Below are 5,344 nucleotides of genomic sequence, written 5' to 3'. Positions count from 1 at the left end.
ACTAGTTGGGGTTTAAACTTTAAAAAATTCCAAGAGTTGGGGTTTAAACTTTAAAAAATTCCACTAGTTGGGGTATATTAAACCCCAACCTTAAAAAATTCCACTAGTTGGGGTATATTAAACCCCAACTTTTAAAAATTCCACTAGTTGGGGTATATTAAACACCAACCTTAAAAAGTTCCACTAGTTGGGTATATTAAACCCCAACCTTAAAAAGTTCCACTAGTTGGGGTATAATAAAACCCAACCTTAAAAAATTCCACTAGTTGGGGTATGAACCCCAACTTAAAAAATTCCACTAGTTGGGGTATATTAAACCCCAACTTTTAAAAATTCCACTAGTTGGTGTATATTAAACCCCAACCTAAAAAAATTCCACTAGTTGGGGTATATTAAACCCCAACCTTAAAAAATTCCACTAGTTGGGGTATATTAAACCCCAACTTTTAAAAATTCCACTAGTTGGGGTATATTAAACCCCAACCTTAAAAAATTCCACTAGTTGGTGTATATTAAACCCCAACCTTAAAAAGTTCCACTAGTTGGGTATATTAAACCCCAACTTTAAAAAATTCCACTAGTTGGGGTATATTAAACACCAACCTTAAAAAGTTCCACTAGTTGGGTATATTAAACCCCAACCTTAAAAAGTTCCACTAGTTTGGTATATTAAACCCCAACCTTAAAAAATTCCACTAGTTTGGTATATTAAACCCCAACCTTAAAAAGTTCCACTAGTTTGGTATATTAAACCCCAACCTTAAAAAATTCCACTAGATAGGGTACATTAAACCCCAACTTTAAAATATGCCACGAGTTGGTGTTTAAACTTTAAAAAATTCCACGAGTTGGGGTATATTAAACCCCACCATTAAAAAATTCTAAGAGTTGGGGTTTAAACTTTAAAAGTTTAATTTTTTTACAAAAGTCCTACAAGTCTTCTGCTAGAAGTCCTGCTGATATTTTCATCTTATCTTCTACGAGAGGGCATGTTGGAGTATTACGACCTTGTGGTCTTCTATGAGAAATCTTACTCAACATCAACTTGGCGACCAACATGTTCTTTACATAAGTCTTAAGATCTTCTATGAGGAACATACTGGACCTCAATGAAGAGACCAGAAAAATTTGTATGAAAAGACCTACGGGTATGCCAATGTGTTTACTGGTGTTCACGATAAATCTGGACTATTTTGATAAAATTTTCCATTCCACCCTTTTGGGTACAATTACACAAAAGTTCAACATATGTGGGCTTATGTTAAGTACTACAAACTTTTGGATTGGATCCATTTTAAAATTTGATCTTAAGTAGCTTACCTCATGTAATACATATGATCTGTATTACACTTACATAAATTTAAAAGTTTTGGCATTTTCATTAAACAATCCAAAGAAGATTTTGTTCTTATATTCCCGAACAAAGCCTGCCTACTTCAGAACCTCTTATACAAGCGATAAAATTTTGATATATGGTCCAAATATAGGAAAAAGTTAAAAATGGTGCATGTTTTATTCATTTTCAGTGGTATAGGAAATTACCATCGGTGTCGAAGTCGGAAAAAACATGCCTGGAGTGGGAATCTAAGGAAAAATGGCTCGACTCCGAAGCCCTGGTTAGAGCATATGAAAAATTCAAAAAAACTCATATTTTGGTGCAAAATATGAAAAAACTCAAAATTTTAACTTATCTGTCGAACAAAAAAAAAACGAAACAAAAAAATAGAGTTTTGACCAGGAAAAACGATTCTGACCACATCAATAAAATATACACTTTACCCATTATATTGAAATAATGTTTGTTCCAAAGCGTAACTGTGTACGTACGTATAACATATTAAAACAAGTGAGCAAAGGCTATAGTCGGGACGGGCCGACCATGTGATACCCTACACCACTACCCCTGTGCATAGGCTTTTCACTGGTAAACATTTCTTTTAGGGAATATAATCCGACTACCAGCAAAAATAATGTGCCTCTTTCTCTCTGGGACCCCCATAAGCAACCAAAATTTCGTGACCATCCGATCAAAATTATGACCTGTAGCTTGATTGCAAAAAATGGAAAAATTGGATGCATTACCGACTATTGTGGTATCTCCCTTGTTTGACCACCTTCGCCAACCTGCTTTACACCAATGTAAAGGTAATATTTTCTTCTTCCATTGACAGACTTTGCCGTTGGAATACACCTACTAGAAGCCGATATATTCACAAAGTATAAAACTTTGAATTTGTCTCCAAATTAGTTTTCCCAATTCCGACCCCTAAATATTATCCGACTATCACCAAAGTAAATAGGCTTCTTCCTCTGTGGGGCCCCCATCTACCCCCAAAATTTCGTCACTATCCGATCAAAATTCCAACTTGTAGCGTGATTACAAAAAATTGAAAAATTGGGTATATTACTGAATTTTGCAATATCTCGGTTTGCTCATTTACGCCAACATACTTTGCATCAATATAAACGAGATCTTTTCTTCTTCCCTTGACGGGTATTCCTTTTGGAATACTCCAACAAGAGGCGGAGATATTCGCATAAGAAAAAAACGTTGACTTTTCTCCACATAAGCTTTTCGCTTATTCCGACTCCTGAATATTATCCGACCATCACCAAACTAAATAGGCTTCTTAGGACCCGCATCAACTCCCAAAATATTCGTGACGATCCGATCAAAATTGCGACCTGTAGCCTGATTACAAACAAATCGGAAAATGGGATGCATTACCGACTATTGCGATATCTCTGTTGTTTGAGCAGCTACGACAACCTAATTTACATCGTTGTGAAGGTGATATTTTCTACTTTCCTTGCCAAGTTTTGCTTTAGATATACTTCTTAAAGAAACAGAGATATTGGCTTTGAAATAAAACGTTGACCTTTCTCCAAATAAGTGTTTGCCCATTCCGACCCCTGAATATTATCCGACCATCATTAAAACCAATAGGCTCCTTTCTCGTTGGGACCCCCATTAACCACCAAGATTTCGTGACGATCCGATCAAAATTGCGACCTGTAGCGTGATTACAAAAAAATGAAAAAAATGGGATGTATTGCCGATTATTGTGATATCTCCGTTATGTGGCCACCTACGCCAACCTACTTTGCATCCCTGTAAAGATGGGATTTTCTGCTTTCATAGTCAGACTTTGTTTTTGGAAGATCCCCAACCGAAGCTGTGATATTCGTCATTATTATTAAAATCGCAAAAATAAAAAGTTGGGTTCTATTAGCGGCTATTGCGATATATTCGTTGTTTGATCAACTACGAGAACCTACTTTACATCACTAGAAAGGCGATATTTTCTACTTTCATGGCCAGGTTCTGCTTTTGGTATACCCCATATTGAAGCTGAGATATTCGCTTAGGAAAAAAACGTTGTCTTTTTCTCCAAATAAGTTTTTTGCCCATTACGACCCCTAAATATTATCCGACCATCACCAAAATCAATAGGCTTCTTCATTTGTGTGACCCCCATTAACCCTCAAAATTTCGTGACGATCCGATCAAAATTTAGACCTGTAGCGTGATTTCCAAAAAAGGGGAAAAATGGGATGTATTACCGACTATTGCGATATCTCCGTTATTTGGTCACCTACGCCGACCTAGTTTACATCATTGTAAAGATGGGATCTTCTACTTTCATAGCCAGGCTTTGCTTTTGGAAAGTCCCCAACCAAAGCTGTGATATTAGTCATTATAATTAAAATCGCAAAAATGAAAATTTGGGTTTTATTTGCGACTATTGTGATATCTAGGTTTTTTGATCTTCTACGAGAACCTACTTTCCACCATTAGAAATGTGATATTTTCTACTTTTATTGCCAGGTTTTGCTTTTTGTATACCCCGTATGGAAGCTGAGATATTCGCTTTGGAAAAAAACGTTGTCTTTTTATCCACATAAGTTTTTTGCCCATTCCGACCCCTAAATATTATCCGACCATCACCAAAATCAATAGGCTTCTTCCCCTCCGGGACCCCCATCAACATCCAAAATTTCGTGACGATCCGATCAAAATTGCGACCTGTAGCGTGATTACAAGGTTTAGATGGACAGACGGACAGACGGACAGACGGACGGACGGACGGACTGACGGACGGACACACATAGCCAGATCGACTCAGCTCGTCGAGACATTCATTTTGGTATATATAAGTATGGGTCTACGACCATTATTTCGATGCGTTACAAACTTTTTGGCCAAAACCAACTTATAATACCCTCCCCACATAGTGGTGTAGGGTATAAATACTAATTTTATCAGAACATATTTATGGCTTTTCTACCCACCCACATCTATTGGGATTTTTAACAAAACATATTTATGAAGACCTCGACCCTAATTGTTTCAATTGTTATCATTACATTATTTGTGATGGGTTTTCTCTCATAAGCTAGCAATGCTTCATACAGAAATGTAAATAGTTTCCAATAATTACTTTTGAATTCCGTTCATTATTGGGGGAGATGACATAGACGGAGTAAAGACAATTACTTGAAGCAGAAATAAAACTAAATAATTAATAATATGTAATAAACTTTGAATGAAATTGCATTTTTAATTGTTTGTACTAGGCAATTATGTGTTTTGTTTTGAAATGTAAATAAAGTTTGGTATTTCCGATAATACGATCAGGAACAGGTTTAGATGCCTTTTTGATGGTAGCCTATTCTTAAAATAATTAAAGTGTTTGTTCAACGGTTGCCTAATTCCCATATTTGACCATACATTCTGGATCAACTAAAACATTTTCACACGGTTTTGTGGATTACATACATATTTTAACAAATTAATCCGATTCAAAAGTGTATGTATGTAGGTCAACATTTAACCTATGCGTATGAACAATTCAAGAGGATTTATGTTGTAAAATTGTGAATGTAAAGCAAACTATAATTAAATCGAGTGTCCATCGGTAGTAATTTTCCAATATGTAACAAACTTGACATATCTTCAACAAACATCAATCAAGTGACAATTGAATCAAGACATAATTCATTGCAAGTTGTAATACGCGCGAACGACCCTCTTGAACTTAACACGTTTCAAAATCGGACAACCAACAGCTTTTTTTGTATCACCGATAATACAAAATGATGACGATGATGATGACAGTTGACATAACACACAATGGCACGACAATTGAAAATGAAATGGACAATAAAATGAATATCAACACGAAAAATTATAATGGCAACACAAAACAAAGAAAAACAAAAACTGACATAATTTGAAAAAGGTAAACAATTACATGATAGTAAATGCCACAATGGACAACGGATAATATAAACTTTATTGGCAATGAACTACATTTTATTTCGCAAAAAACAAAAACTAATT

Source organism: Musca autumnalis, unplaced genomic scaffold, assembly GCF_047663935.1.
Source record: "Musca autumnalis isolate F117 unplaced genomic scaffold, ASM4766393v1 scaffold_1, whole genome shotgun sequence".
Classification (NCBI taxonomy): domain Eukaryota; kingdom Metazoa; phylum Arthropoda; class Insecta; order Diptera; family Muscidae; genus Musca; species Musca autumnalis.
The sequence above is the reverse complement of the archived record's forward strand: the minus strand, read 5'-3'. Positions refer to the sequence as shown.